Here is a 9398-nt window from a genome sequence, read left to right as displayed (position 1 = left end):
TCTATCGGCCGCACTATGAAACAGCGAGGCATTGCACAATTTGTTGCAGCGCGAGATGTGGATGTTGCACCAAGCCGGTTGTGCCTATGCATTTGTGGCGAAATGAAAATGCATTGAGAATCTTCTTGTGTTGGCTTGCATGAAGAAAATACTTCAGATTGTTTGCTCTGTTCACTGTCGATGCATGTGCCAGAGGTTCAGTGCATCTTCTTTTTTTTTGGGGGGGGGGGGGGGCAGCATTATTCTGGATGGATCAATTGAATATTTTCGTCTCATAATGGGGCTCTAATTCTTAAGCAGTAGAACAATGCACATCCGATACTCTGCAGAACTCTCTGTACGTGAAGATGTCATGAACCACCAAGGCAAAATTACATATCGGGAGAAATGTGGTGCAGATGCCAATGAAAAGTGGGTCTTTAACCCACCATGATAAAAATAAAAATTGCAGAGCAAATAGACCATTTGTACAGCTTTAGAGCAATGATTACACAAAACGTGATATGCCCAAACGAGTAAACCCTTGCCGCAATGCCAAAGTAGGCTGAACGACATGCAGCATATATTGGCATTGAACATGTCTCGTAACCGTTATTTTTATTGTAAGCCCTCGCTGTCACACCTTTCCCTCCAGCACTCCCTTTACTGAAACGTGGCACTGTCTTTCCATTGGTGTCATGATGATAATGGTAACGGCAGCAGCAAGGCTGGTTAATGCTTGCCTCTTTGATTCCTGTGAGTTTAGTGGTAAAGAATATGGCACGTGCATACATACAGCTGTGCTGCAAAATTTAACATTTGTGATTTTTTGGAGAGCTAATTTGTGTTGGGAAATTTCAAAGATGTGCACCATTGTGGCCTAATAACTGGAGCATTGGTGAGGTTGAAGACGGTGTATTGGTATAGAAGCTTGAAGTTTAATTGCACAACAATTCGACGGGACACAAAGAGAAATACACACAGCAGAATGCTTTGCTGTGTGTGTTACACTTCTTTGTGTGCCGTGGAATTGTTGTGCGATCCAACTTCAAATAGAGCATTGGGCTTCTTTGGTGCAGGACCGAGGAAGTGTGAGCTATTCGACAGCATGCCAGTGCCTTGCCACACAATTATGGAAGTCGGAAGGTTTGCGAACAAAGCTTTGCTTTCAAATCCACCTGCTCATGTAATACAAGCGCTGATTGAAAGAACCATCACACAAAAATAATGGTGAAATCAATGGCCTGTGAAAAGTAATTTGTATGTAGACACTGTTGACATAATAGGTGCCATACCGGCCTCAAAATTGTACTGCACAGAGCAGTTTGTTTCCTATGTGAAGCACAACCTCCCATTACATGCTGTGCAAATAACCAAGCTCAGTTTGTTTTGACGTGCTACACAACATTCAGTGTAATCTGTTTTTGATTCTAAAGAAGTGACAAACACCACCTCTTTTTCAAGGACGTCATGGGAATATTTGGCGAGACCTTTTTCAGCCCCTCATAATGGAAGTGTGGCCAGCCAGCTTTGCTTGGATGCCTTTATAGATTTCTGCTCCTGATGATTGTGTGCTATCAAGTTGCAGAAGTCTATGCAACTGGTGCAAGGCATTACGTGTTTCTATAGTCGGATACAACTTTAGGAGGCTGCGGAATCTGCACTTCAAGGCAGGTGAACACAAGCCTGCACCAATGGGCACGCACTCTAGACTGACATCGTGCCGCCGGACAGACTAATACTTGCTCGTTGGAGAGGGACTATTTCTTTAGACGTGTAGGCAATCGGCTGCTGCGCTTTTGTCATCTGGGTGGGGCCTCTCCTGTCTTCTGAAGTTTTATCCGACTGTAAAGGATGCTGCTTTTCATACAACACAAAAGGACAAAGTGTACAATTATTTGGCCTATGAAATGGATACATCAGAAGTGTGCTATGCAAGGGCTTAAGATGTGTGAAATATAGTACATGCAATTATACGACAATGTTAAAGAATATGTGGTATCGAACATGCATGTAATGGCACATTTGAATCGGGGAGTGTTGCAGTCATATGCAGTCTATAGGTGATAGCATTATTAAGCTCCTGCTCTTTCCTGTCTTCATTGTGAATTACACACACCGTTCATCTTGTGGCTAATCAACACGCACTGTATTCTTGCACATAGAAAGAACAAACAGCATGATGATGTGTATGCTGCATAGCTGTATTTTTATTTACATGGTCCAAGAGTGGCACAGGTTTTCTTACGTTTTTGCCTATTTTGAAGGGACACCAAGTGCATGTTACAAGTCTCCTAATATGCACAGCACAATGTTTACTGCAATAATTTTATTCATGTTCTTGAATAATAAACAAAATATTAAACTGAAAGCTCCTTTATAAGGTGCCTTCTGTGGGCTCGACAGGAGAGCAGTGAGGGCACCAATACTACTGTTGCAGAGCAGCCCTCTGGACCTCTGCCACACTCTCAAGAGCACGTGCCTGGCGCTCGCCTACTGCCACCAGGCGGTTGAGTGCCTCCAGCAGCAGAATGTTTTGCTGCAAAAAGTGTATCGGAATGAATCAGCCGCATACAAACCATTATTTACAAAGAAAAATGCTCGTTGCACTATTAGTACTAAGTGCCCTTAACTGTGGAAGCCTCTAGTGTAGTATGCATAATAAAACAATGCGTTGGTACAACGTCGCTTTATTTTTCATAACTGGGGTTTTCTTTTTCAGAGCCAATTGTCATGTTGATTAGTGTGCCAGCAGCTGAGGTGGCCCTGCACCTTCACGAGTCTCTACTGTCAGCACCACAAACCTATTTTTGTTCGCTGGAAAACAAATGCCTCACCCTACAATCCCGTCTTATATGAGCTGATTGCATCCTATGCCTACAAACATTATATTTTTGTCCCAATACGCAATTTTCTACCATCCTCGGCTGTAGTTCTCTCTCCTTGACATCCATTCTGTCATGCTTATGTAATCACCTGATATGAATTGGCAACAAGTGATCGAATACGTGCATGGCCTGCCTGCCGATTCCTTTTTTTCTTAATCTCAGCTAGCATATCAGTTGCCACGGTTTTCTACGCCACTGTCTTCCTGCCTTAACGCTATCTCCAACACTTTTTGTTACTTCGCTTTCTGCACAGTCCTTGACATCTCAAGTTTCTTTGTTAACCTCCAGGTTTGTCCCATATCGCATAACAGGTGGAATGCAACGATTCTAGACTTTTTTCAAGGATATCGGTAACGTGGCGATCACGATTCGGCAATGCCTTCCATGTGCTGTTCAACCCATGAAATTTTTGTCTAAGTTTCCTGCTTTATATCAGTACTTGCTATTGATATTTCACTTGGATAAAGATACTCTTCCATAAATTTTGCTGGCTTAATGTGACTCATGAATTTCTGTTATCTCACCAAGTTAGTGAAGGTTACCTTCATCTTTTCCATATTTTCGCGGGCCCACTTGCATGTAAAAGCACGAGCACTCATTGGTTCTCACTCCCTTCTTTAAACTGCTGGACATTCAGTTCGTTACTACGAAAGTGACTTAATCCGTGCACTCTTAGTATGCTAAATATGAAACAGTAGAAATATACTTATCTGCAGTTTGTCGATGTCTCCTTCACTGTGTTGGTAGCGAGATCCATCGTCGGTACCACCTCCTTTTCGCATCGCAGCTATATAGGATGTCTGCCTTTTGCCCACACTATGTAATGTTCGTGACGCTCGCAGTCACGCAGAGTGGAGGAACTCGGCGCACTCGCAGAAGCAGCACCGGACAAGTTGTTTCTTCAGCACTTCGCCGTGAACAGTAGGTGCGCGTTGCGATCTGTAAAATCGCCGAAGCTATTGGCAGTCTTACCGGGTGCACGGGAAGATTGCCCACGGAGGAACAGAACTATCCAAGAAATAGTGGCCATCGTCGAGCCTGATCACTACGTCGCGCACTGCAAGCTCGTTGTACGGGTTTGTTTACACTGGGCCTCTCTGATGCTTAGCCGCCATGCTTGCCCAGTGAATGGATGTGATGACGCCACTACAGCGTTCCCTCGTGGTGTAATGCGAAGCGTACTAAATTACAAATCAGTCTAAGACGCATTCAGTGCACATCTCGTAAGTTTCAAAATGCTTCTAAACCACGTTAAAGTAACTAATAATATTGTACTAAATGCATTTGTTTTACAAGTTGCTTCTGCATGTAATGCACTCGGTGGAACGACAAACAAGTGAAAGAAGGCACGACCATGCACCGACGGTATGATCACGTGAGCCCCAGTTTGTCGACCGCCCAGAAGGCAACGCCCAAGGAATGATAGCCAGCCAGAGTGAATCTAGATAAACCAATGAAACTGGAGGCTTGTCGAAAGACAAACTGTGTCTCGGTACCATTCGTGCTTTCATCTTGGGGTGTCGCCAGAGCTCGTGAAGATCCCGAGTTTCGCCAAACTCGGCGCATCCTGCATAGCACCCCTGGATTCTGGTGCGGCTGACAACGGCAATAACGGTGAGTCGTTTAACACCGCTGCTTGAATCGTTATATAATATCCGTCTCATTAACTTACAGGCGGAGACAAGTTAACGAACTAGATCCTGCACAGCATATGGCAGCCGGGATCCTCCGTTGCTGTTTCCTAAATAAACCGTTACTTGCGAGGCTGTCGTTATACACACACAATCGGGAAAGAAAGAGCGATATCGGAACGCGCGCCTCATTTTTCATCTTATTGTAGCCGTGGCCATAGGTGACTGGGTAGCCTTAACAATATACATATAAAACTTATTTTCGAGTCCGCCGGCAACTTTTTTCGTCCACAAAATCGAATAATCCTTTGGTAAAATGATGTGAAAGTACAGAATTTAATGTATTAAAACAGTTGCAAGCGTGATAATTCACTCATATTTCGTACTTGTTGGTTCCAAATGTTCTTGCTGTTCAGTTTGGTTTACCGTAGGGTATTTATTTTTGCAGTAGTGCAGCATTGCATCACGTTCGTGCGGAAAAATAATGCATCAGTTCTAATAGCTTCATGACTTTCATGTATTTGCTTGTGGAACCAGCAGTGTGATCTCTTCCAGTGTATAAATGAACGCACAAATGTTCTCATTTGTGATCTTAATAATACTTAAACTGTTTACATGCATTGTATAGTTAGGCAGGCAAAAATTTATGGACAATAGCAATATTTATTTAACGTGCTGCTTAAGCGCCGTAGAACAGACAGGGTATATTTGCATGTGTTCTGTAGTCGCAAACCATTACAATATATATGTCACACCTTTTTGCATTTCATATTGCAGAATTGTGCTTTTTTCAATTTCTGATTCAGTCAAAATTTCTGTTCCAGACATGCAGTAATGAGGATGGCACCAGTATAAAGCAACACACTCCACACACTAAACAGAAGCTGCTGCCTGCTACAACAAGGCCATTGTGTGGACATTGGCTGCTACGACAAGGTAAACAAGATGTGGTTCAGAAATAAGTATGCCTGATATATGCTATATTGTCTTGCTAGTCTTGAGATACATGTCATTTGTTTGCAGCAGAAATGCATGTTTGCTCATGTTTATGGTTCAGTATAATTGGTTCGAACATAAAAGAAAACACACATGAGTTTGGCTAATCTGTGCTGTATCTCATGTGTCACCGTTCTGCCCCAACAGAGTCCATGCCAAGCATACCTTGGTCATCACAGGAGCTCCTATCCACACCAACAGAAAGGGGCTGGAGCTGAATTTGCAAGGCTTTTACACCACGAACAAAGAAGCGCATGCAGAAGAATTTACATGAGATATCAAGTCTGCAGAGCACTGTGTCAAGACTGAAAAGAGCTTCAGCCACCATTCCACCAGCGCGGACAAATTGGCTGAGTCATCCAGGTAACTCAAAAAGGACTTTATGGAAATTCTTCGTCTTCAGATGCGCCTGCAACTTCTGATCAAGCACGGACGACGCTGGCCAAAAGAGTTCCATCAGTTTGCCCTTAATCAGCTTCCTGGCCATGTCAATTCCATTTGTGCCAAGTGTAATTTTTCTTCTATAAATGCAAGCTTTTTCATTGCCCATTCTCGTTAGAGATCATTCATCCTCATCCAAACATAAAGGTCAACCGATTCTTCGCTGATACTTAATACCAATCACTGTCTAGTAGCATAACATATCTGTAGCAGTACCTTTTAGTGCATGTTGTCATGCACAATTCCTCTCCTGAAATAGCTGATGCAACATCGACATGTTTCTTGCATTAACCTACGCACTGTTTGCTATGCACCATTTTACTTTTCTTGATGTTTTTGGCCTTCAATGCTTGCAGAGCAGGGTGGCTTCTCTCTTGAATGCAAGCTTTCTCATTTTCCATATTCCTAGTCTCGTTGATGGTTGCTCTTCTTCCTCGATAGCCTGGGTCTTTGCGCAAGCTACACTGAATGATAGATTGCAGAATCTGGTTTTGCTGCCCCACTTGGTTGTGGTCGCCGTGTTACATTTCTCGGATGTGGGGGCCTGCTCAGTTACATTGGCAAGCAGTCTCTCGAGGTAAGCATTTGCTCCTGCAGTCCGCACAGCGACATGGACTCCCAGTGTACACACACCATAACTGGTGCTCCCCGTTCATTTTTTCCTGCTGCAGCCATGGGCAAATTGTGCTTGTGGCCTACCTCGGCCATGATTTGCTCAAAACTGAGACCAGCATATGTGCTTACATGGTTCGAAGTGTATGAAGTTGATAGCCGTACGGGGGGAAATGCCTGCAAAAATGACTGCCAAAGGTGATGCCCACGAAAGCGACTTGTCCATATTGAGACAAAGTGGGACACCAAATGTGAGCCACACATTAGTGGCCCTCGACAGAAAAGAAACATGCAGGTTGGAAAGGAGTTAATGCTAAAATGTCGGATAGTCCATTTCGCTGTGTTGGTTGCGGCAGCAGATGCCTGCGTCACCTGATTGCTTCGCAATGGAAGTTGCTCATCTTCAACGGCTACTGTCGTTTCAAACAGGTGCGACGCTCTGTCCAATCTGTTTGTACTGCTGTTTGTCGCTCGTTACCAGACCACCACATGTGACGAAGGCAAGCATTATGCCTGTAAGTAGGCGGCTGAATGTATCCTAAGAGACCCGTGTATGTGAATGCTCACTGTTGCCATATGGTTTGTAGCCAATGTATAATGTATTCTCTGAACACTATGTTGTGAATGATTGCCGTTTATTTTTGCTGTTATCTCACTTGGTTACGGTCGCCGTATTATGCTTATCGGATGTGGGGGCCTGGTCAGTTGCATTGGAAAACAGTCTCTCGAGGTAAGCATTTGCTCCTGCAGTCCGCACAGCGACATAGACTCCCAATTTACACACCATGATTCGTGCTCCCCGTTCAGCCTTTCCTGCTGCAGCCATGTGCAAATTGTGCCTGCGGCCTTTCTCAGTCGCAATTAAGCACGAACGGAGACAAGCATACGTGCTTACATGGTCCAACGTGTTTGAAGTTCATAGCCACATGGGGGGAAAGGCCCGCATAAATGGCTGCCGAAGGTGATGCCCACGAAAGCAACTTGTCCATATTGAGACAAAGTGGGACGCCAAATGTGAGCCACACATTAGTGGCCCTCGACAGAAAAGAAACATGCAGGTTGGAAAGAAGTTAACGCTAAAATGCCGGATAGTCCATTTCGCTGTGTTGGTTGTGGCAGCAGATGCCTGCATCACCTGATTTCTTCGCAATGGAAGTTGCTCATCTTCAACGGCAACTGTCGGTTCGAACAGGTGCGACGCTCTGTCCAATCTGTTTGCACTGCTGTTTGTCGCTCGTTACCAGACCACCACATGCGACGAAGGCAAGCATTATGCCTGTAAGTAGGCGGCTGAATATATCCTAAGAGACCCGTGTATGTGAATGCTCACTGTTGCCATATGGTTTGTAGCCAATGTATAACGTATTCTCTGAACACTATGTGGTGAATGATTGCCGTTTATTTTTGCTGTTATCTCACTTGGTTACGGTCGCCGTGTTATGCTTATCGGATGTGGCGGCCTGGTCAGTTGCACTGGAAAGCAGTTTCTCGAAGTAAGCATTTGCTCCTGCAATCTGCACAGCGACATAGACTCCCAATTTACACACCGTGATTCGTGCTCCCCGTTCACGTTCAGCCTTTCCTGCTGCAGCCATGGGCAAATTGTGCCTGTTGCCTTTCTCGGCCGCTATTAAGCACGAACGGAGACCGGCATACGTGCTTACATGGTCCGACGTGTGTGAAGTTGGGTGCAAAGGCCCGCAAAAATGGCTGATGAAGGTGATGCCCACGAAAGCGACTTGTCCATATTGAGACAATGTGGGACACCAAGTGCGAGCCACACATTAGCGGCCTCCGAAAGAAAAGTAGCGTGCAGGTTGGAAAGGAGTTAAGGCTAAAATGCCGGGTAGTCCATGTCGCTGTGTTGGCTGCGGCAGCAGATGCCTGGTTCACCCGATTGTTTCGCAGTGCAAGTTGCTCATCTTTAACGGCGACTGCCGCTGCAAACAGGCGGGACACTGACCAATCTGCATGAGCCGCTGGTTGTCGCTCGTTACTAGACCGCCATGTGTGACGACGACGGTGAGCCGTTTACGAGCTCGCTTCAAAGATTCCAGTGTATCTCGACATACAAATTTTATTTCTGCTATTGCACGAGAATGTACATACACTGCTTGTCTTCTGCCAATAAAGTCACACGTTCTGTTCACTCACTTGTGGCTTGTTTGTATGGGCGTCAGTAGAGGCTCTTTGGTCTCCTGGCAATTAGAACGCACCGGCTACGCGGCAGCCGAGGCGAGTACAGCGCGTACGAGCGGATACAAGCGTACACGAACGGCAGAAAGCGGCCACATTGAATAATGCTCTAAAAAAAATGCGCATTTCCGCTTCCTGTTTTAGCAGCGTCATCTGGCGTCCACCTAGGTAAGTTCCATGCGCTGCCGCTGCTTATTTTCGAACCACTGCGGAAGGTACAGTTTCCCTTCTCTAAAGTTGTTCTTTATTCTATGCTACTACTATAAGAACACTCTGACGAAATTCCTAAAAGATAACCCATCCAATTTCTGAAATACAGTTGTTCCTCCTGTGTCCAACTCAACTTCTATGGTCATTATTGGACAGTCGTGTTCTAATGCTCTCATGATCTCTGAAGCGTTCAATGCACATTTTAAATCTGTTTTTGTTGGAGAGAACGGCATTATCCCTACTTTTCACTGTGGTAGTGCTCCAGCATGTTTTTAAAAATTTTGGAAAACTAAGAAAAACCTAATAGTTGGCTGCATCTATCGGTCGCCCTCATCATCTGGAAGCGCGTTTTGCTTAGCGCTAGGCAATTTGCTGCATAATTTAACATTCGAATATGTCATTATCATGGACGATAATTATGTTAACCTTTTAGATACATCCAACC

At 44.7% G+C, this 9398-nt stretch overlaps 1 long non-coding RNA gene across 1 annotated transcript; it reads left to right on the top strand.

The window, feature by feature from the left end:
- The first annotated feature begins 3197 nt into the window (after window positions 1–3197).
- LOC129385352 (uncharacterized) lies at window positions 3198–8814 on the top strand. Its single transcript, XR_008612920.2, has 3 exons — window positions 3198–4481; window positions 5323–5434; window positions 5642–8814. It is a non-coding gene; the product is annotated as an uncharacterized lncRNA (long non-coding RNA).
- The last annotated feature ends 584 nt before the right edge of the window (window positions 8815–9398 follow it).

The sequence above is a fragment of the Dermacentor andersoni genome, chromosome 7 (genome assembly GCF_023375885.2).
Source record: "Dermacentor andersoni chromosome 7, qqDerAnde1_hic_scaffold, whole genome shotgun sequence".
In the NCBI taxonomy this organism is placed as follows: domain Eukaryota; kingdom Metazoa; phylum Arthropoda; class Arachnida; order Ixodida; family Ixodidae; genus Dermacentor; species Dermacentor andersoni.
This window is presented reverse-complemented; position numbering and strand designations above follow the sequence as displayed.